This window comes from Carcharodon carcharias, chromosome 34 (assembly GCF_017639515.1).
Source record: "Carcharodon carcharias isolate sCarCar2 chromosome 34, sCarCar2.pri, whole genome shotgun sequence".
Classification (NCBI taxonomy): domain Eukaryota; kingdom Metazoa; phylum Chordata; class Chondrichthyes; order Lamniformes; family Lamnidae; genus Carcharodon; species Carcharodon carcharias.
In genome coordinates this window covers 19458256-19482458 of record NC_054500.1, presented here as the reverse complement: position 1 = coordinate 19482458, position 24203 = coordinate 19458256, and the positions used below count along the sequence as shown (strand labels likewise).

The following is a 24203-nucleotide window of genomic DNA, read 5'->3' as shown; positions in this document are numbered from 1 at the left end:
AGTACTGGGGAAAGTGGGAGCTGTGCTGTCGGGATGGTCTTCAATTGAACCGTGCTGGGACCAGTGTTCCAGCAAGTCATGTAACCAGGGCGCTGGAGAGGGCTTTTAACTAAATGGTGAGGGGAAGGGATCAAGTGAGGGAAGATGTGATCAATTAAAGAGCAAGGACAAAGCAAGGCAATAAGGTGGCATTAAGAGTAACGATAAGCAGTGTGTGGCAGGAAGGGACAGTGTGTACAAGCTTAAAGAGCATACCAGTTGACAAGGCTAGAGGTTGCAAAAATAATAAAGATACAGAATTAAAGGCACTCTATTTGAACGCACACAGCATTTGCAACAGGGTAGAATGATTGGTGGCACAAATAGAAGCAAACAGGTAAGATCTAATTGCCATTACAGAGACATGGCTGCAAGTTGACCAAAGCTGGAAACTGAATGTACAAGGGTATTCAGAATTTAGGAAGAATAGGCAAAAAAGGAAAAGGAGGTTGGGTAGCGCTATTAATAAAGGATGAGATCAGTACATTCGTGAGAGAGGATCTTAAAGCAAGATCAAGACGTAGATTCAGTTTGGGTAGAGCTAAGAAACAGCAAGGGGCAGCAAACATTGGTAGGGTACAGTATAAATCAGGCAAGTAGAGGTGCATGTAACAATGGTAATACAGTAATCATGAGGGTCTTCAATCTAAATATAGACTGGGTAAACCTAATTAGCACTAATGCTATGGAGGGCAAATTCCTGGAAAGTATACGAGATGGTTTTCTAGAATAGTATGTTGAGGAACTGACTAGAGAATGGGCTAATTCAGAATTAGTATTATGCAATGAGAAAGGTCTAATTAATAATCTTGTTGTAAAGGAGCCTTTAGGGAAGAGTGACCATAATATGAAGGAATATTACATTAAGTTTGAAAATGATGTAGTTCAATCTGAAACTAGGGTCTTAAATCCAAACAAAGGAAACTACGAAGGTATGAGAGACAAATTGGCTGTGGTAAATTGGGAAACTACATTAAAAGGTATGATTGGAGACAGGCAATGGCTGCATTTAAAGAATTAATACATGGCTTACAACAAATTTACATTCCTCTGAGGTACAAAATCCCAGCAGGAAAGGTGATCCAACTGCGGCTAACAAGAGAAGTTAAAGGTTAAAAGAAAAGGCTTATAAAGTCGCCAAAAATGTAGGAAGCCCGTGGATTACAAGCATTTTGAATTCAACAAAGGAGGACCAAGAAACTAAGAAAGAAAATAAATATGAAAGTAAACTAGCCAGAAACAAAAACAGGCTGTAAAAGCTTCGATAGGTGTGTAAAAAGGAAAAGATTAGCAAAGACAAATGTAGGCCCACTACAGGCACAGACAAGAGAATTTATAATGGGGAATAAGGAAATGGCAGAGAAACTAAACAAATACTTTGTGTCTGTCTTCACAGAGGAAGATACAAAAAATCTCCCAGAAATACTAGAGAACCAAGGGACTATTGTGAATGAGGAAATGAAAGAAATTAGTATTTGTAATAAAGTGATAACGGAGAAATTAATGGGACTAAAAGCTGATAAATCCCCTGGGCCTGATGATCTACATCCCAGAATGTTGAAAGAGGTGTGCGTAGGGATAGTGGATGCACTGGTGATCATCTTCCAAAATTCTAGAGATTCTGGAACAGTTCCTGCAGATTGCAAGGTAGCAAATGTAACCACACTATTTAAGAAAGGAAGGAAAGAGAAAACAGGGAACTACAATCCTGCTAGTCTGACAACAGTAGTAGGGAAAACGCTAGAATCTATTGTAAAGGATGTGAAAACTGGTCACATTGAAAATAATGGTAGGATTGGGCAGAGTCAACATAGATTTATGAAAGCTAAATCGTGTTTGACAAACCTGTTAGAGATTTTTGAGGACATAACTAGCAGAGTTAATAAAGGGGAACCAGTGGATGTGGTGTATTTGGATTTTCAGAATGCTTTCCGTAAGCTCACACACAGAAGATTACTGCGCAAAATTAGAACACATGTGATTGGAGGTGTTATACTGGCATAGACTGAGAATTGGTTAACGGACAGGAAACAGAGAGTAGGAATAAACCGACCATTTTCAGTTTGGCAGGCTGTGACTAGGGGGTGTCGCAAGGATCAGTGCTTGAGCCCCAGCTATTCATAATCTATATCGAGACCTGGATGTGGGGACCAAATGTAATATTTCCACAAGTTTGCTGATGACACAAAACTAGGTGGGAATGTGAGTGGTGAGGAGGATACAGAGGGGCATCAAGGCGATTCAGACAGGCTAGGTGAGTGGGCAAGAATATGGCAAATGGAATATAACGTGTAAAAATGTGAAGTTATCCACTTTGGTAAGAAAAACAGAAATGTACAGTATTTCTTAAATGGTGAGAGATTGGGACACGTCCAAAGGGACCTGGGTGTCTTTGTTCTTAAGGCAAATTGTACGTTGGCCTTTATTGCAAGAGGATCTGAGTAAGGTAGATGCAGGAAGCATGTTTCCCCTGGATGAGGGATCTAGAACCAGGAGAGACAGTGTCAGAATAAGGGGAAGGCCATTTAGGGCTGAGATGAGGAGGAACTTCTTCATTCAGAGGATGGTGAATCTTCCGAATTCTTTACCCCGAGGGCTTTATAGGCTCCGTCATTGAGTATGTTCAAGACAGAGATCGATAGATTCCTAGATTCTAAAGATATCAAAGGATACGGGGATATTGCTGAAATATAGTGTTGAGGTAGAAGATCAGCCATGATCTAGTTGAATGGTGCAGCAGGATCGAGGGACTGAATGGCCTACTCCTGCTCCTATTTCCTGTGTTCCTATGAGTGAAACTAGGTGTACTGCTCTTGCAGAGAGCTGGCACAGACATGCTGGGCTGAATGGTCTCCTTTCATGCTGTAATAATTCTATGATTCTTGTATGATTCAGCAGCACAAAAGCAGCAGCTGCATGGGAACACCACAACTTGCAAGCTCCCGTCCAAGTCACGCACCATCCTGACTTGGGAATGCACTGCCATTCCTTCAGCGTTACTGGGTCATAATCCTGGAACTCCCTCCCTAATAGCACTGCGGGTGTACCTACAACACACAGACTGGAGTTGTTCAAGACAGCAACTCGCCACCCCTTCTCAAGGGCTGTTAGGGATGGGCAACAAATACTGGGGAGGCGATGGCATAGTGGTATTGTCACTAGACTAGTAAACCAGGGTAATGCTCTGGGGACCCAGGTTCGAATTCAATAAAAATCTGGAATTAAAAGTCTAATGGTGACCATGAAACCATTGTCGACTGTTGTAAAAACCCACCTGATTCCCTAATGCCCTTTAGGGAAGGAAATGTGCCGTCCTTACCTGGTCTAGCCTACATGTGACTCCAGACCCACAGCAATGTGGTTCACTCTTACATGCCCTCTGAAATGGCCTAGCAAACCACTCAGTTGTATCAAACTGCTGCAAAGTCTCAAAAAAGGAATGGCACTAGGTGAACGACCCTGCATCAACCTAGGCACCGGAAACGACAAAGGCAATCTCAGCCCTGTTGACCCTGCAAAGTCCTCCTTACTAACATCTGGGGGCTATTGAGAGCTATCTCACAGACTAGTCAAGCAACAGTCTGACATAGTCATCCCCACGGAATTATATCTGACAGATAAATGTTCCAGACACCACCATCACCATCCCTGGGTATGTCCTGTCCCACAGGCAGGACAGGCCCAGCAGAGTATATGGTTGGGAGGGAATTGCCCTGGGGGTCTTCAACATTGACTCTGGACCACATGAAATCTTATGGCATCAGGTCAAACATGGGCAAGAAAACCTCCTGCTGATTATCACGTACCCCCCTCCCTCAACTCCTGCATGTTGAACAGCACTTGGAGAAAGCATTGAGGGTGGTAAGGGCACAGAATGTACTCTGGGTGGAGGACTTCAATGTCCATGACCAAGAATGGTTCGGTAGCACCACTACTGGCCAAGCTTGCTGAGACCTAAAGGACATAGCTGCTAAAGTGGATCTGCGGCAGGTAGTGAGGGAACCAACAAGAGGAAAAAACATACTTGACCTCATCCTCACCAACCTGCCTGCCGCAGATGCATCTGTCCATGAAAGTATCGGTAGGAGTGACCACCGCACAGTTGTTGTGGAAGTGAAGTCCCGCCTTCACCTTGAGGATACCCTCCATCGTGTTGTGTGGCACTACCACCATGCTAAATGGGATAGATTCCGAACAGATCAAACAACTTAAGACTGGGCAGCCAGGAAGTGCTGTGGGCCATCAGCAGCAGCAGAATTGTACTCTAACACAATCTGTAACCTCATGGCCTGGCATATCCCCCACTCTACCATTACCATCAGGACAGGGGATCAACCCTGGTTCAATGAAGAGTGCAGGAGGGCATGCCAGGAGCAGCACCAGGCATACCTAAAAATGAGGTGTCAACCTGGTGAAGCTATAACACAGGACTACTTGTGTGCCATACAGCATAAGGAGCAAGTGATAGACAGAGCTAAGCGAACCCACAACCGACGGATCAGATCTAAGCTCTGAAGTCCTGCCACATTCAGTTGTGAATGGTGGTGGACAATTAAACAACTCACTGGAGGAGGTGGTTCCACAAATATCCCCATGTTCGATGATGGGGAAACCCAGCACATCAGTGCAAAAGATAAGGCTGAAGCATTTGCTTCAGCCAGAAGTGCCTAGTAGATAATCCATCTTGGCCTCCTCCGGAGGTCCCCAGTATCACGCAGCCAATTCAATTCATTCCATGTGGTACCAAGAAGCGGCTGAAGGCACTGGATACTGCAAAGGGTTTGGGCCCTGACAATATACCGGCAATAGTACTGAAAACTTCTGCTCTGGAACTTGCCGTGCCCCTAGCCAAGCTGTTCCAGTACAGCTACAACACTGGCATCTACCCAGCAATGTAGACAATTGCCCAGGTATATCCTGTACACAAAAAGGACAAATCCAACCTGGCCGATTACCACCCCACTCTTGATCATCAGTAAAGTAATGGAAGGAGTCATCAACAGTGCTATCAAGCAGCACTTGCTCAGCAATAACCTGCTCACTGACGTCCAGTTTGGAGTTCCGCCAAGGCCACTCAGCTCTTGACCTCATTACAGCCTTGGTTCGAATATGGACAAAACAGCTGAACTCCCAAGGTGAGGTGATAGTGACTGCCCTTGACATCAAGGCCACATTTGACTGAGTGTGGCATCAAGGAGCCCTAGCAAAACTGGAGTCAATAGGAATCGGGGGAAAACTCTCCACTGGTTGGAGTCATATCGAGCACAAAGGAGATGGTTGTGGTTGTTGGAGGTCAGTCATCTCAGCTCCAGGACATCACTGTCGGAGTTCCTCAGGGTAGTGTCCTCGGCCCCACCACCTTCAGCTACTTCATCATAAGGTCAGAAGTGAGGATGTTCACTGATGATTGCACAATGTTCAGCACCATTTGCAATTCCTCAGATACTGAAGCAGTCCATGTCCAAATGCAGCAAGACCCGGACAATATCCAGGCTTGCACTGACAAGTGGCAAGTAACATTCGTACCTCACAAGTGTCAGGCAATGACCATCTCCAACAAGAGAGAATCTAACCATCACCCCTTGACGTTCAATAGTATTACCATCACTGAATCCACACTATCAACATCCTGGGGGGGTTACCATTGATTAGAAACTGAACTGGACTAGCCATATAAATACTGTGGCTGCAAGAGCAGGTCAGAGGTTAGGAATCCTGTGGCAAGTAACTCACCTCCTGACTCTCCAAAGCCTGTCCACCATCTACAAGTCAGGAGTGATGGAATATCCCCACTTGCCTGGATGAGTGCAGCTCCCACAACACTCAAGAAGCTTGACACTGTCCAGGACAAAGCAGCCTGATTGATTGGCACCCCATGCACATTCACTTCCTCCACCACCGGCTCACAGTAGCAGCAGTGTGTACCATCTACAAGATGCAGGAATTCACCCAAGGCTCCTTAGACAGCATCTTCTAAATCCATGACCACTACCATCTAGAAGGACAAGGGCAGCAGATAGTTGGCAACACCACCACCTGGAAGTTCCCCTCCAAGTCACTCACCATCCTGACTTGGAAATATATCACTGTTCCTTCACTGTCACTGGGTCAAAATCCTGGAACTCGCTCCCTAACAGCACTGTGGGTGTACCTACACCACACGGACTGCAGCAGTTCAAGACGGCAGCTCACCACCACCTTCTCAAGGGCAACTAGGGATGGGCAATAAATGCTGCCCTAGCCAGCGAAGCCCACATCCCATGAATAAATAAAAAAACACATCTCATAAACAGATAAAAAAGATGAAACCACTACACTGATGAAAAAGGTGTTCAATTCATCTCACCACCATTCCAAACATTAAAAACAAAACAATTCGCTAAAGAATAAGATGCTTTTCAAAAATGATTAAGTATGTTGTGCCAAGATATTTTGGCTAAGTTATAACACTCTTGTCTGAAGCAGGAGGTTGTGGGTTGAAGTCCCATACCAGAGCCTTGGGCACAAAATCCAGGCTAACACTCCCAATGCAGTAAAGAGGGAGTGCTGCACTGTTCGAGGTGCTGTGCCATCTTATGAATGAAGCTTAAAACTGAGGCCCCATCTACCCTCAGACGTAAAAAGTCCCTTTGCTCTATTTGAAACAGAGCAGGAGATTTCGCCCTTGTGTCCTCCATCTATTTATCCCTCCACCAACATCACGAAAACAGGTTACATGGTCACTGTGGATCGTGGGATCTTGCTGTGTGTCAATTGGCTGCTGCGTTTCCAACATTTCAACAGTGACTACACTTCAAAAGTGTTTCATTGGCTGTAAACTAAAGTGCTTTGTGACGTCCTGAGGTTGTGAAAGGCGCTATAGAAATGCAAATTCTTACTTCTGACCTCTGCCCCTCTTTCCCTTTGTAAACACATTAGAAGTCCTGCACCACATCAAGGATTCAAGCAGAAAATTAAACTAATTTTGTGCTATTAACTCCACGAATATCTGCAGTATGATTAGCCGTCATGAAAGGAGGAGCGGAAGAATCAATGGGAATCTCATTATTAATAGATTAAGAGGCCGTACTCCAGCTACTTGGCCACGTTTCAATGCTGAATAACTTGTTTTCCGTTCTTCGTTCCTGGGTTTCTGCTGAGGCAGCAGGGGTGCAGAGTAGCAGTTGCTACAATGCACATGGTGGGTCTGCCCATTCCAGAAGCTTTTATCACCAGGTTGTCTCCATTAGAACAGACGCACACACATTTAAAACTCACTGGAAGCAGACCGATATTTCCTCTACCCTGCTTTTCCCCGCCTGCCCAGTGCTAGCCTTGTTGTTTACTGGAGCACAGTTCCGCGAGTGAGGGAGGCCTCCTTACCCTTCACCTAAGCGGCCCTCCCTGCATAAGAACCTAGGGAATATACAGGTGGGGCGTTTGACTGGACATGAAGTCACAAACACAATTCTCTGCCCACACCACCAGCAATGAAAAACTGCCTGTTTGTTCCTCATCCCTCACTTTGCCCCCCACTATTGTCACCCCGACTGAGACCAACTCATTTTGGCAGTGACCAGGCATACAGGACGGGGCTTTCCTGGTCTGTCCGCCTCTGATACACGTTAAATAATATACTTACTCACAGCACCATCGACAAGATCACATCCATTGCTGTCAAACCAAATTTGAACTCAAGATAGAAGCATGAGCTCAAAAACTGCAGGTTGAAGGACAACAGAGAGAATCACCACAGCAGATTAGAGACAAGAAAATAAAAAGCACCAACATTACTCACAAGCTAAACAGTTGCTATGCTTCTCAGTCTTCAGTGAAGCCAGACAGTAGCTTTAGCTGGTCGACGAGCAGAACTCCCCAGCTTCAAGAGAGGTGCTGACATTAAGCATACAATTAATATTCATATAATTATATGCTTGTTCACTGCTTTGTTGAAACAGCCGATTTAATGGTGAGCTACTCCGGCAAGTCAGCACAACCTTTCAGATAATGACTAGTAAAATACAGGCAAATTAAGGCATGTGAATTAGATGTAAAAAAAAATTTACCTCATGTTTAACAGTTCCTCTTTCTCGGCAAGGCTGCTCGTTAGAGAAAGCTTTACAAAACAAAAACCCTTTCCTTATCTATATGTATTAAAACAACATCTCCCAGGATAAGCACTTTGCAGAGGCAATGGGGAAGTATTGTTTTGAAGGTTGATACAGTGTGCCCCACCTTGTGCCAACACTCTCAGTTATAGCCAGCCGCTCTGTTTTGATTGGAAGAAAACAAAGAGAAGGGAAAATGGGCGAGGCACTAGATAGCACGCATCCCAACAGATGCTTCTGTAAACTTAAAGTAAACAGGGAATTCCTGAGCAAAAACAGAATTACCTGGAAAAACTCAGCAGGTCTGGCAGCATTGGCGGAGAAGAAAAGAGTTGACGTTTCGAGTCCTTATGACCCTTCGACAGAACTGGTAAAATACAGATGCCAGACCTGCTGAGTTTTTCCAGGTAATTCTGTTTTTGTTTTGGATTTCCAGCATCCGCAGTTTTTTGTTTTTATCAAGGAATTCCTGAGGATGCTTAATCTCAGCAGTATCCACGATGCAGGAGATACAGTGTGCTTTGTTGGGGGCTGAAATATATAACTGTAAACCAGGGAACAATGTTGTTACCACATCTCACTAGGGTATTGGTGTCAGCTGCACTTAAACTAACACACTTGCATGTCACGTCAGCATGTTTTTGCTGTAATACCTATCATTTCTGTTGGGAATGATAAAAGTATGTAATGATTACTAATTCATCTTGATGTTTGGCTGTGAGAAAAGGACCCCTCCCAATACATGTCGAGCTAAGAAGGGCAAAACAACTCTTGCTTGGCATTTACTAATTAGGTAGATGCGACATGAAAATTCCACAACAGGATCGCAGGGAAAACACTGGGAAGAACATCTCCAAATTGCTAACCTGGGAGTGAGCTTCACTATGGCTCCTTGCCTGGGGAGATGTGTGTTACACTGAAGGAAAATGAGGTATGCATCAGGCAAATATACAACGTAGTTATGAAAACAAATTGTCACAATATGACACCAGAACAGAGGGTATGCTTATCAGGAAACTGTATCAGAAGTGACTTAGCTGGTAGCACTCTCACCTCTGAATCGCAAGGTTCCAGGTTTAAGTCCCACTCCAGGGCTTCAGCACAAAAATCAAGGCTGACACTCCAGTGGAGTACTGAGGGAGTGCTGCCGTCTTTTTGATGGGATATTTAACCATTTGGATGGGATATTTAACCAATCTGATGGATGTAAATGAACGCACTGCATTATTCTGAAGAACAGCAGGCGAGTTCTCCTGGCCAATATTTATCCTCAACCAACATCACTAAAAACTAGGCAATCTGGTGATTATCATATTGCTGCACGCAAATTGGCTGCCTTGTTCACAACAGTGACTACTCTTCAAAAGTATTTCATTGGCCGTGGAGCACTTTGAGATCCAGTGGTTGTAAAAAGCACTATACAAATGCAGGTCTTACTTTCTAACCCTAAACAGGCAGGGGCTCTTTTCTCTGGAAAAGGGAAGATCTAATGAAGGTCTTTAAGATCGTGAAGGGATTTGATAGGGTTTAAGTGTTGAGGTAGTTCTGCCACGACACTGAATGGAAGAGCAGGTTTAAGGGGTGACAGAGCTCACTCCAGCTCCTATTGTGTTCATAGAGACACCAGCAAAGAAGAGTTGGGCTGAATGGCCTCCTTCCATGCTGTACCTTCTATGAAAGCAGAAAATATTTATCCGACTTGCTTCTGTCAGAACTTGACTGTTGCTGAAACTTGCATGAAAGACATTAACACAACACTAACTGGGCTTTCATGAAAGGCAGCTAGTCAAGATGAAAGTTTGGACTGGACAGTAGTCCATTAACTGCACTCATCCTCAAACATGCCGTCTCCTGAGTTCACTCCTGAATATATTTGATTTATTGCTTGCATTATAACTTTACAAAATTCTAGAAGAGATCATCTTTCCATGTTGCCAAATTTAATCTTCAGCCAGTCTGATTAATTAGATGTTCGATTATTACCTGGGTGAACTGTTAAACGTGAAATCATTAAAGTAATGATCATTCAGCTGATTGAAGAGTTAGACAGGCGCAAAGAGTTTGTGTGGCATTATTGATATGAGATTACAAAATGAGGGAATAGTTGTACAATTAAATTAAGTGGTCTAAATTGCTTACTAATTGTCTCATGAACAGAGGGGGTAAGTTAGTGAATAAATTTGTTACCTAATTTACTAATTATCAGTTAGATAAAACTAGGAGCAGGAGTAGTCTATTCAGCCCCTCGAGCCTGCACTGCCAATTAATACTGTATGATTGTTTCTGATCTTCCTGCCCTATCTCATATCCCGTAATTCCTATAGCGTCCAAAAATCTATCACTTGGTCTTGGACATACTCAACAACAGAGTATCTACTGCTCCCTGGGGTATAGAGAATTCCAGAGATTCACAACCCTAAAATAAATAAAAATATTAAGTATGAATTAAATAAAATATAAAAATTAAATGATAAATATAAAATATAGGCAAAAATTAAAAATATATTAGAATATTGAACATAAAATTAAAGAGGTTAAATGTAATATAAAATAAATCAAAAACGTAAAGTAAACATAAATTAAAATGTAAAGTAAAATATTGAACAAAAATAAATTACACATAAAATATCAAAAAAAGTGAAGATATTAAATATTAAACAAAATAAAGCTAAAATATTGTACAATAATTTAAAATAAAATATTAAACAACAAATTCATAACATAGGATATTAAACAAAAATAAAACTAAAATATTAAATATAAAACATTGTACAGAAATTTAAAATAAAGTATTTTAAAAATTCATAAGAGGATATTAAACAAAAGTAAAACCAAAATATTAAACAAAATAAAAGCAAAACACTACAGGAATTTAAAATAAAACATGAAACAAAAAACTCATAAAATAGGATTACAAAAATAAAACTAAAATATTAAACAAAGTAAAAATAAAACATTGTACAGAAATTTAAAACAAAATTCATAACGGAGGATATTAAACAAAAATAAAACCAAAATATTAAACAAAATAAAAAAAATTGTACAATAATTTAAAATAAAATATTAAACAACAAATTCATAACATAGGATATTAAACAAAAATAAAACCAAAATATTAAACATAAAACATTGTACAGAAATTTAAAATAAAGTATTTTAAAAATTCATAAGAAGATATTAAACAAAAGTAAAACCAAAATATTAAACAAAATAAAAGCAAAACACTACAGGAATTTAAAATAAAACATGAAACAAAAAACTCAAAATAGGATTACAAAAATAAAACTAAAATATTAAACAAAGTAAAAATAAAACATTGTACAGAAATTTAAAACAAAATTCATAATGGAGGATATTAAACAAAAATAAAACAAAAATATTAAACAAAATAGAAATAAAATATTATACAATAATTTAAAATATTAAACAACAAATTCATAACATAGGATATTAAACAAAAATAAAACTAAAATATTAAACAAAGTAAAAATAAAACATTGTATAGAAACTTAAAACAAAATTCATAACGGAGGATATTAAACAAAAATAAAACCAAAATATTAAACAAAATAGAAATAAAATATTGTACAATAATTTAAAATATTAAACAACAAATTCGTAACATAGGATATTAAACAAAAATAAAACTAAAATATTAAACAAAGTAAAAATAAAACATTGTATAGAAATTTAAAACAAAATTCATAAGAGGATATTAAACAAAAATAAAACTAAAATATTAAACAGAGGTAAAAAGGAAACTTGATATAGAAATGGAAATAAAATATCAACAAAATTTTAAAAAGATCAAATGAAAAATTAAAAGGCAAAATGAAGATAATTTAATATAAAATTAAATATTAACTATAAATGTAATATATTAAATATATTATAGTTACATATATATTAGATATGAAATAAACAACAAATAAGGAAATAACTTAAAACGTTGAATTTCTAATTAGCAAATAGAGATGAGTTTTGTATTAGTTAGTTAGTTAGTTAGGTGCTGGTTAATAACTGGTTAATGGGTTAACCTGCACCATCCTACCCATCACTAGGGGAGGGTTGAGCCTGAGGGGGTTGGGTGGGGGGATGATTTGAGCCTTCGGCTTTCCCGCTGCTGCACTCACCGCTCTCCGCCGCGCTCGGGGCCGGTGCTGCAGTGGGGGTGTGGGAGGGTGAGGGGCCCTCCTTGCCCCGTACCCGGTGCCCGGTGCCCGTCCCTCCTCCGCCGCCCGTCTCCCAATCTCTCGCCTCCCGTCACCAAGGCCCCGTTGCTAGGTGACCGCCCCGCCCCCGCCTTGCCCCGCCCCGCCCCGCGGAGGAAAACCCCGCCCCGACGTCACGGGGAGGGGCGGGGCCTGGGTCCCGTCGCGTGTGACGGGCAGTCGATGACGTAACCGGGCGGCCGAACGGCTCTGCCCCCGATTGGTTCGCGTTTCCGTCCCGTCTTTGTTCCGTCACGTGATGGGCATGCGGTGACGTAATCGGCTGGCCCGACGCCTGTCACGTGATCTCAGCCCTGTTGCCTTCAGTCAAGTTGATGCCAAACTTGTCCTCTTTGTTACATTCATTACAATCCATTGCTATCCCGAATTTTTTTCCATTAACATGTAATTCTTTTTCCAAAAAGACTGTCCCAAAGCAATTTACAGCCAATTAAATACTGTTTTTGAGGCTCAATCACTTTTGCAATGTAGAAAATGTGCAGCCAATTTGTGCACAGCAAGCTCCCACAAACAGCAATGTCTTCCTGCTGTTGGTTGAGGTTAAAGGTTAGCCAGGGCACAAATAAGTGTCCACCTGAAAGGGCAGATTTGGCCTCAGTTTAAACACTGAGAGTGTCAGACTGGATTATATACTCAGGTCTGCGGAGCAGGATTCGAAACCACCCCCTCTGACTCAGGAGGTGAGAGCACCTGTCCACTGAGCTCCAGCTGAACGGCTTGATTTTCATCCATCTGACGTCAGCACCTACCTGCAACCACTGACCCTTGGGCTCCTGCTCAGAGTCACAGAATTCTGACAGAATTCAATGTTTCCAGTTGCTTCCTTTTATTTTAAAATTCTCATCCTCAGGCCTTGCCCCCCCTTACCTCCCTAAACTCCTCAAGACCTATAACTTTGCCAAATTGTGGTGATCCACTAATTTTATCCTCTTGTCTCCAATTTCCATTGCTCCACCTGTGGCGGTCGTCCCTTCAGCTGCCTGGATCCTTAACTCTGGAATTCCCTCCCTAAACCCCACTGCCTCGTTACCTCTCCCCTCCTTTAAGATGCTCCTTAAAACCTGCCTTTTTGGCCAAGCTTTTGAGCATCAGCCCTAATATTTCCTTATATGGATCAGTGTCAAATTTTATTTCATAATCGCTCTTGTGAAGCACCTTGGGGTGTTTTGCTACTTGAAAGATGCTATATAAATGTGAACATTTTCTCTTGCAATTCGGCTGCTAATGGATGGGGTCTCAGCTGCTGCAGGCAGAGGCTCATCATTCCTCCGATGGATTCCCTTCTCCTTGCACTGGCATTGAGTGGGCAAAGGGCCTGGCACAATCAGGTCCAGCTTGAGTGGTGAGGATGAAAGGAAATGAATGGTATAAAATGGTCTGATAAGTGGCAAGTAAAATTCACACCACACAAGGCACTTGTGCTGTCCTGGATCTGGCACAGGCAATGAGCATCTCCAACAAGAGAGAATCTAACCATCGCCCATTGATGTTCAATGGCATTACCATCACTCAATTCTTCACCATCAACACCCTGGGGGTTACCATTGACCAGAAACTGAACAGGACTAGCCATATAAATATTGTGGCTACAAGAGCAAGTCAGAGGCTGGGAATTCTGCAGCAAGTAACTCACCTCCTGACTCCCCAAAGCCTGCCCACCATCTACAAGGCACAAGTCAGGCGTGCCTTGCCTGGATGAGTGCAGCTCCCTCAACACTCGAGAAGCTCCACACCATCCAGGACAAAACAGTCATCTTGATCACCTTCCACCACCTTAAACATTCACTCCCTCCACCACCGACGCACAGTGGCAGCAGTGTGTACCATTTACATGATGCACTGCGGGAATTCACCAAGACTCCTTCAACAGCACCTTCCAAATTCATGACCTCAACCACTTAGAAGGACAAGGGCAGCAGGTAGATGGGAACACCCCCACCTGGAATTTCCCCTCACCAACCTCTCTTGGAAATATATCGGCCGTTCCTTCACTGTTGCTGGGTCAAAATCCTGGAACTCCCTCCCTAACAGCACTGTGGGTGTACCTACACCACATGGACTGCAGCGGTTCAAGAAGGCAGCTCACCACCACCTTCTCAAGGGGCAATTAGATATGGGCAATAAAGGCAGGCCCAGCCAGCAAAGCCCCACATCCTGTGAAAGAATAAAATAAAGGGGTGCAGGCAGAGGGGAGGGGAAGGGACAGCAGCAACTGGGAGCTGGAGTGCGGGAGGCAGGAGAACGTCACCATTAACTGAGGGCGAGCGGGAGAGAGAGTTCCAGCAACAGATGTGGGGAGAGGCAGAGAGAATTGGCTTGGATGAAGCAGTGTTGGAGGGCAGGTGACCGGAGGGTGGGGAGAGTTTTGAAGAAATATTTGGGCAGGGACTGGTAGGGGGGTGGGGGGTAGTTAGAAGATGGAGAGAGCTGGAGCGAGCAGGGCGTCTCTGTGAAACCGGGTGCAGGTCGGAATTGGGAGAGTGGCTGTTTTGGATAAGGGATGCTCTGTTGGAATCAGAGTCAAGGAATGATTTCAAAAGGGAATTGGATGGGCACATGAGGGAAATAAACTTGCGGGGTTAGGGGGATCGAGTGTGGGGAATGGGACTGGGTGGATTGCTCTGCAGCGAGCTAGCATGGACTCGATGGGCTGAGTGGCCTCCTCCTGTGCCATAACTGGCTCCATGACGGACCTGTTCAAAATCAAGATGTCACTCCCTTTTGCCCCCTTTTCCTTAATAACGGCAAGCTGTCAATTATGAAGTGTAACACGGTGTAGAAGATTCAACCACTTTCAGAGCTCTGCTCCCTGACCCAGTCAGAAAGGTTTCCAGTATCTGAGTATTGGTTTCAGGCTTTTATCCATCCGTGTGTTGTCATTCCCCCCTGTACAAACCACACAAAGATGGATCTTCTGAGATCTTTAAGATGCGCAGCCTGTGGAGCCGCTGGTCTTTGTGTCATTAAAATCTCTCAGTCATCGTCAACAACAACAACTCACATTTGTATTGCACCTTTAATCTGATTAAATATCGCAAAGCACTTTGCTGGAGCGTTGCAAGGCAAAATCGATCCGATCCGGCAGCCTTCCATCGGGTGAGACGATGGTTTGTGCTGGGGTGATCAGCTCCGTGTTAAAGCATCGCCTGGCGTGCCTCCAGAGAGCCCACCCCGGCGTGGCAGCCTCTGCTGCGTTTGCTGCACCTGAGAAGGTCCACCATTCGCTGGCTTCTGTTTGCTCTGGTTTCTCTTGGCTGGCTGAGATTTCCCGTTCACCTCGCCTCTTCCAGCTCCCCTCCGAACAGTCGGCCTTCAGAAGCCCAGGCCGTCATCGTCTGGGTCAATGTCTGCCCCCTCTGTACCTTCAGAAGCTCAGGCCGTCATCGTCTGGGTCAATGTCTGCCCCTTCTGTACCTTCAGAATCTCAGGCCGTCATCGTCTGGGTCAATGTCTGCCCCCTCTGTACCTTCAGAAGCCCAGGCCGTCATCGTCTGGGTCAATGTCTGCCCCCTCTGTACCTTCAGAAGCTCAGGCCGTCATCGTCTGGGTCAATGTCTGCCCCCTCTGTACCTTCAGAAGCTCAGGCCGTCATCGTCTGGGTCAATGTCTGCCCCCTCTGTACCTTCAGAAGCCCAGGCCGTCATCGTCTGGGTCAATGTCTGCCCCCTCTGTACCTTCAGAAACTCAGGCCGTCATCGTCTGGGTCAATGTCTGCCCCCTCTGTACCTTCAGAAGCTCAGGCCGTCATCGTCTGGGTCAATGTCTGCCCCCTCTGTACCTTCAGAAGCTCAGGCCGTCATCGTCTGGGTCAATGTCTGCCCCCTCTGTACCTTCAGAAGCTCAGGCCGTCATCGTCTGGGTCAATGTCTGCCCCCTCTGTACCTTCAGAAGCCCAGGCCGTCATCGTCTGGGTCAATGTCTGCCACCTCTGTACCTTCAGAAGCCCAGGCCGTCATCGTCTGGGTCAATGTCTGCCCCCTCTGTACCTTGCTTCCAGGGTCCTCGTGGTGAAGAAAGGAGGGTCCAGCAGGTCATGACCCAGGGGCTAGTTTACGTATGGAAGGTCTTTGGTTCTATGGCCACCATCACCTAGCCAGAGAACATAGCTGAGCCATCACAGACATCGTTCTCTTAGTAATGAGTGAAGGATTGGTGATATATTTCCAAGTCCCATGGGCCATCGATCTGTTCGGGACGAAATGACTCTCGTCCCTCCGGCCTGGGGATTCTGCTGCGGGGAGGCAGCTTCACCGTCTCCCAGGTTAAGGAGGTGGTGGGCGGGCGCCTCCTCTTAGCAGACGTAATGTACAAGAATGCTCCACTCCGGGTAATTAACGTCTACGCCCCGTCACAAGAGGCTGAGCGTCTGGAGGTTTTTCAGCAGCTCCTACTGCTGCTGGCGACCTCCAGGCCGGTCATTCTGGGCGGTGACTTGAACTGCATCATTGATGCGGCTGGACGATCCGGCAGGGCCGACAGCAGATTGGACACTACGTCCAGATCCCTGATGGAAACAGTAAAGGATGCCAAGCTGCAGGACGTCTTCAGCAACCCTGCAGACGGAGCGCAGCGTAGATACACCTGGTCGCGGCCTGACGGGTCCGTCTGTTCCAGGATAGATTTCCTGTTTGTGTCCCGTGCATTCACAGTCAGATCCACCGACGTCAAGCCGGTGTTCTTCTCTGACCACTGCCTCCTACTGGCTGACTGTCACTTAGAGAAGGACCAGAGGGTTGGCAGGGGGGCATGGAAGCTAAACGTGCAACTGCTGACCCCAGAGAACATTGAGGAGCTCAAGAAGGATTACAAAGGTTGGAGAACCATGAAACCCCACTTTGAGTCACTGACACATGGTGGGAAGCGAACAAGGGAACCTTCAAGAGGTTTTTCTTCCTCAAAGGCACCCAGAAAGCTAGAAAGGAACAGAGGGAAATGTCCCGACTCCAGAAAAACATGCAGAACCTGCTCTGGCTGCAGTCGATGGGGGTCGATATCAAGGAGGAACTCCAAGAGGTGAAGAGCCAGCAAGCCTCGCTCTTTGCCTCGGAGGCCTCCAAGATCATCTTCCGTTCCAGAGTCAGCTCCGTGGAGCAGGATGAGACGTGCTCACGTTTCTTCTTCCAAAAGGTCTGTGATCAGCAGCCTGAAGGAAGAAGATGGCTCAGTAAAGTCATCACAGTCCGACATTTTGAGGATCAGCAAATCCTTCTATGCCAGATTATATGACGGGAAGCCCACAGACAGCACGGCCTCCCAGTCCTTCCTGTCCTCTATCACGGAGGTCTTAGACAACAGTACACGGGAGAGTCTGGACAAACCGCTAACTCCTGATGAACTGACTGAGGCCCTTGAGTCCTTCGAGAAGAGTAAAACTCCCGGAAGCGACGGCTTGCCGGCGGAGTTGTATTCGGCTCTGTGGGACTGGATGGGCCCAGACCTGCTAGAAGTGTACGAGAGTATGCTCCTGGCCGGCGGTATGTCAGAATCCATGAGGAAAGGCATTATCACCCTCATCTACAAGCACAAAGGGGAAAGGGAGGAAATTAGAAATTGGCGACCCATTTCACTGTTGAACGTGGACTATAAGATTCTGTCCAAGGTCATCGCCAATCGGGTCAAATCCGCTCTGGAATTGGTGATCCACCCTGACCAGACCTGCACTGTGCCGGGTAGGAAGATCTCTGACAGCCTCGTGCTGCTCAGGGATACGATTGCCTATGTACAGGACAGGGGTGTGGACACCTGCCTCATCAGCCTGGATCAGGAGAAGGCCTTTGACAGAATATCGCACACCTACATGGTGGATATGCTCTCCAAAATGGGGTTTGGGGAGGGAATTCGCAATTGGATCCAACTGTTCTACACTAACATCAGTAGCACAGTCTCAATCAATGGGTGGGAATCAGATAGCTTTCCTATTAAATCTGGAGTCAGGCAGGGCTGCCCTCTCTCCTCTGTCCTGTTTGTGTGTTGCATAGAACCCTTTGCTGAGTCCATCAGGAAGGATCCGGGCATAAGAGAAGTGACGATCCCAGGCAGTGGAGGCACTCAGATCAAAGTCTCCCTGTACATGGACGATGTCGCCGTCTCCTGCTCGGATCCGCTGTCGGTGCACAGACTGATCCACATCTGCGACCAGTTCGAACTGGCCTCGGGAGCCAAGGTAAATCGTGGGAAGAGCGAGGCCATGTTCTTTGGGAACTGGGCTGACCGATCCTTTGTCCCCTTCACCATCAGGTCAGACAGCCTGAAGGTGCTGGGGATATGGTTCGGAGGGACCAGGGCATGTGTTAGAAACTGGAAGGAGCGAGTGTCTATGGTGTAAAGGAAACTGGGCATGTGGGAGCGACGCTCCCTCTCCATTGCGGGTAAGAACCTGGTCATCAGGTGTGAGGCACTCTCGCTGTTGCTGTGCGTGGTGCAGGTCTGGCCCATTCCATAGCTTGGCTGGTGGTAAGAAAGGCCCTCACTGTAAAATCCTTCCAACACGCCAGGGGTCTCACCCACTCCGCACGCTGACCTCGAGGTGGCTGTGGTGGGGACGAGACCATTGTTCACCTCCTTGTGGATTGTGCCTTTGCAAAGAAGGTCTGGGGAGAGATGCAGTGGTTTCTGTCGAGGTTCATCCCGAGCAGCTCTGTGACACAGGACTCTGTGCTCTACGGTCTGTTCCCAGGGACACACACCGAGACAAACATCAACTGTAGCTGGAGGATCATCAGCTCAGTGAAAGATGCTCTTTGATCTGCCTGAAACCTGTTGGTCTTCCAGCACAAAGAGTTGTCCCCGACCGAGTGTTGCAGACTGGCACATTCCAAGGTCCAGGACTACGTGCTGAGGGACACACTAAAGCTTGGGGCAGCCACTGCAGAGGCTCAATGGGGAAGGGTCACTAAGACCTTTCTGATACGGTGCACCGAGGGACTGGGAACTGTTGAGAGCTCCTCGGGCTGTACAGCTCAAAATGAATGTCTGCATTAAATACTTTTATATTATAATTGTATTGAGGCACCTCAGACTGCAGCATGATGTATGTTAATAACTCCAGTCCCATTGTCTGACTGTCTGTAATGACCATATTGAAATGATTGTAATATTCATTGATTGTATTGATGCACCTCATGATCCATGTGTAAAAGTTGAATCTGATTGTACTTTTGTGAGGGTGATTTTGAAACGTTTTGGAATGTTCTTCCAGATATTTTATGAATAAAGTATATTTTTCAAAAAAAGTATTATTTCCAAGTCAGGATGGTGAGTATCTGGGAGGAAGTTCCCCTCCCTAACAGCACGGTGGGTGTACCTACACCACTGGGACTGCAGCAGTTCATGAAGGCGGCTCACCCCCTACCTTCTCGAGGGGCAATTAGGGATGGGCAATAAATGCTGGGCCCAGCCAGCGAAGCCCACAACCCGTGAACGAATAAAAAAATATGTACATGCCGCTGGAATTAACACGATGCGGGGCCTCCGAGTGGGTGACCTGCTCCTGCTAAGAGAATACGTCTGAGACAGCGAAGGTGGAATCAGCCTTTCCTCCTTCCTCACGAGTGTTGCCCAGGTCTCACCACTGCAGAGGAGCACGTGCTGAGAACACAGGCTGGGCAGACTCGCAGTCAGGTTGCTGTTGTTCCGGCCCTCTCTTACTCAGCTTGGACGTAACAGCCGCATCTTTTGCAAGACAGGAAACTGGCGGTAGAATAGAATCACAGAACACTTACAGCACAGGAGGAGGCCTTTCTGCCCATCCATCCTCTGCTGGCTAACAAGAGCAATTTAGTTAGTCCCACTGTACCCCCACACCCCCACTATCCTGGTGACACCCAGCAACATCCAGAGGTATGAGTGCAGATGGCCAAAAACCTAGTCAAAGAGGATGTTTTCATTAAGGGCTTAAAGGAGGAAGGTGTAGTAGAGGGGCAGATCCCAGAGTTAGGGGCATTACAGCTGAATGGTGTGCCCTTTGTGAAAATTGACATGGTTTTCTCATTCATTTTAACTTGCCTATCTAACTATTATGAGACAGCCTTTCAGTAAAGCTGAGGTGTTTAAAAATCCCAGAGGGAAGCTTTAAACAACTGTCATAACCTATATTTTTAAGTGGTATGTTTGAGATGCAGCTCTAAATTCAGGAATCAGACCACCAGTTCTAGAGAGGTTTTATATTAAACAAAATGAAACATTTTACTAAGTTACAACCCATTAAACACATACACATGACTACAAATTATTACAATCATAACTTTTAACAAATTACCAAACTAATCTCCCTTAAGACTTAACCAAACAGCAGGCAAAGCATTTTCACCGTATGAATTCAAAATAAAGTTCCTTTCACTTTGGTTCCTGTTGAGACAATTGGGGGCTTACAGGTTTTGATGTTTCATTGCCTCTGCCCTGCACACACAAAACTGCTGAAGTTATACCTGGCACAGCTCATTGAATGTAAATTCTCATTGTATCACCAGCCTCTTCTAACAATAAAACCCCTTTCATAGTATCAATTTTATTAGTAATGTAAACACATTGCTTGGTCTCTGCTAGCTAGGTGGCAGTTTTCATCCTACTTCTTGAATGCTCCATTCAAAAAATGTACATACACTCTACCTCTCTTACATCGCATAACTAGTACACATCAAAGCACCCAGACTAGCTGACTTTAATCCAATTAAGACACACCCACAGACTAAACCTCTATTTTAAAAGAAAAATATTGTCCAATAATATTATCTACATTAACACTTCAGAATGCTTCAGTGCAGAGGGATCTGGGTCTCCTTGTGCATGAATCAATGAAAGCTAGAATGCAGGTACAACAGGTAATAAGGAAGGCAAATAGAATTTTGGCATTTATTGCTAGAGGACTAGAGTATAAAAATAGGGAAGTGTTGCAACTGTACAAGGCATTGGTGAGACCGCACCTGGAGTACTGTGCACAGTTTTGGTCCCCTTACTTGAGGAAGGATGTAGTTGCATTGGAGACGGTTCATTCAGAGGAGGTTCACTAGATTGATTCCAGAGGTGTGGGGCTTGTCTTATGAAGAGAGATTGAGCAGTTTAGGCCTATACTCGCTAGAGTTTAGAAGGATGAAAGGAGCTCTAATTGAGGTATATAAGATGCTAAAGGGATACACAAAGTAGACTTGGAGCAGATGTTCCCCCTTCTGGGGCATTCTAGAACGAGAAGCCATAGTTTTAGGCTAAGGGGTGATAGATTTAAATCAGAGATGAGGAGGAATTACTTTTCTCAAAGGGTCGTGAATCTGTGGAATTCACTACCTCAGACTGCAGTGGATGCCGGGACGCTGAATAAATTTAAGAAGGAGATAGACAGGTTTTTTAATTAGTAACGGGTTGAAATGTTATGGGGAGAGAGTGGGAAGCTGGAATTGAGGCCGAAATGAAATCAGCCATGATCGTAATGAATGATGGGGCAGGCTCGAGGGGCTGAATTGCCCACTCCTGCTCCTAGTTCTTATGTTCTTATTAGTAGCTTCATGACACTAACACTGTACTGATTTTATTAAAATAAAATTTCCCAGCTATTCCTGCTGATGAGGGTTCTATGGCAGATTGGGGCAAAAAAAATCGGAGGCATTATACACAATGTTTAAAGTGACAAGGCATCGAATAATATTAAAGTGGCATTCCTGGGATGATATTTAGTTCCGGCCTTCACTGGTGAATCCTGCACTGCTGCTCAGCACTCTGCCCTGTGCTGAAAAGAGGAATTATAAGTGTCATTGCCTGTGCCTGCCACAAGGTGGGGAACACGAGCAACCCAAGGGCAAGATGACTCCAACAGAAATGGCTTCGTAAACCAAACCAACACCAATCCCAAAACTCAGGCTAGTTCACCAGCCTTCGCTTCTGTCAACTGCGCAGATCGCGTCTCTCCCCAAGACTGACTCAGCAACAAAGTAAACGTATATTTCTACAGCCCCTTTAACTCAGTACTTCGGCTAAGGGACTTCACAGGAATGTGTATGAAATAACATAAGACACCAAGATTCGTACAGAGAACAAAATCTTGATCAGAGGGGTAGGCTTTCAGGTGCATCTTAAAGGAGGAAAGTGAGAGAGGGAGGCGGAGAGAGGCGTAGGGAGGGAATTCCAGAGCCTGGGACCCAGGCAGCTGTAGGCCCGGCTGCCAATGGTGGGGCGATGGGAATCGGGGGACGGTCAAGAGGCCAGGACTGGAGGAGTGCAGAGATCACGGAGGGTTTTGGGCTGAAGGAGGTTAAAAAGATAAGGAGGAATGAGGGGCACAGAGGGATTGGAAAGCAAGGATGAGAGTTTTAAAATCAAGATGTTGCTCGACTGGGAACCAATGCGAGTTTTATTTTTATTCTCTCATGGGATGTCGCTGACAAGGCCAGGATTTGTTGCCCATCCCTAACTGCCCTTGAACTGAGCGGCCTGCTCGGCCATTTGGTCAATTATTGGCACTCAGTCAGAGCGATGTGGGGTTAGGCCCCACTCCAGGGCTTCAGGAAACCCCAGCTCCTTTCTCTTTCCCTCTCTCTCTCTCTCTCTCTCTTTCTATCTCTTTTTCTATTTTTCCCTCCGTCCGTCTGGGTTCAGCCAATGCCGTACCGACCAGGACATCGATCTGGCATCCTCTGCCCTCTGTGGCCCAGTGGGTGACACTTTTGCCTCTGACGCAGGAGGTCGTGAGTTCGGGTCCCACTCCCGAGGCTTGAGCGTAAAATCCAATTTGAACCTCCCAGCGCAGTACCGAGGGAGTGCGGCACGGTCAAACGCGACCCTCTCGAGTGGACGTCGGACCTTAACACCGTTCTGGCAAAGAGCAGCAGCTGACATCGCCAAAAGCACGCCAACGGCCCACTCGCGGGATCTTGCTGTGTGCAACGTGGATGCCGTGCTTGCTTACGGCAACAACACCTCAAATCACTTCAGCCCACGTGGAGTGCTTCCAGAAGTTTCTTCGGAAAACCGGCGCCCGCAAGGGAGTACTTGAGGCAGGTGGCAAAGACGCGCTTGGTGGATAAGAACACGAGGGAGAGGGGGATAGAGGGCTTTGTTGATGGGGCTGGGTGAAGTGGAGGGGGTGGTGGTGGGAGGGAGCTCGTGTGGAACTGAGACTGAAATGGCCTGTTTCTTGTAAACTCCAACCCGCTTGGCGATGTGCACTATATAACTGCCTGTCAGCTGATGCACTGTAAGGTCAATTTTCTGCTCCTAATGCTTACAGGAAATGACAAACCCCAAAGCAGTGATATTCTGTCCATTTGTTTCAAGTCAACATCGGGCTAATGGTCTGAGGCTCAGCGGCCCATGGGACAGCGCTCGTTCGCCAATAGGCTAAGGATTAGCAGAAGGTCTTTAGATCACAATTCACTTAGTATCTGATGGGCAAGGAAAGGACTCATGACATATGTTCCCTGGAATTTAGAACACTGGGAGGGGAATCTCACTGAAATGTATAAAGTTCTTCGAGGCCCAGAGAGGGTTGGCGCAGAGAGGACGTTTTCGCTGGCCGGAGACTCTCGAACGCTGGGGTCAAATCCTCAGGATAAGGGGGCGGCCATTTTGGACTGAGGTGAGGGGAGATGTCTTCACTCAGAGGGTTGTGAACCTTTGGAATTCTCTACCCCAGGGAGCTGTGGCTGCTCCGTCATTGGGTATGTTCAAGGCAGAGGTCCATAGATTGTTGGGATTCGAGAAGGAAAGACTTGCATTTATATAGCGCCTTTCACAAGCACCAAATGTCTCGAAGCGCTTCCCCGCCAATGAAGTACTTTTGAATTGCAGTCCCTGTTGCAATGTAGGAAATGCAGCTGCCAATTTGCGCACAGCAAGCTCCCACCAACAGCATTGTAAT

At 45.4% G+C, this 24203-nt stretch overlaps 1 protein-coding gene across 4 annotated transcripts in view; it reads right to left on the bottom strand.

Annotated features, from left to right (window-relative positions):
* klc3 (kinesin light chain 3) overlaps positions 1 to 12383 on the bottom strand; it is a 66363-nt gene extending 53980 nt beyond the window's left edge. For 3 of the 4 annotated variants that reach the window (XM_041179444.1, XM_041179447.1, XM_041179448.1), the window contains exons 1-2: positions 12260 to 12383; positions 7817 to 7911 (exon numbers count right to left, since the gene is read on the bottom strand). The gene's annotated coding sequence lies outside the window, so the exon portion shown is untranslated. Of the gene's footprint in view, positions 1 to 7816; positions 7912 to 8084; positions 8122 to 12259 lie in introns of those variants that run through there. The other variant, XM_041179446.1, reaches the window with a different exon arrangement.
* Between the last annotated feature and the right edge of the window lie 11820 nt (positions 12384 to 24203).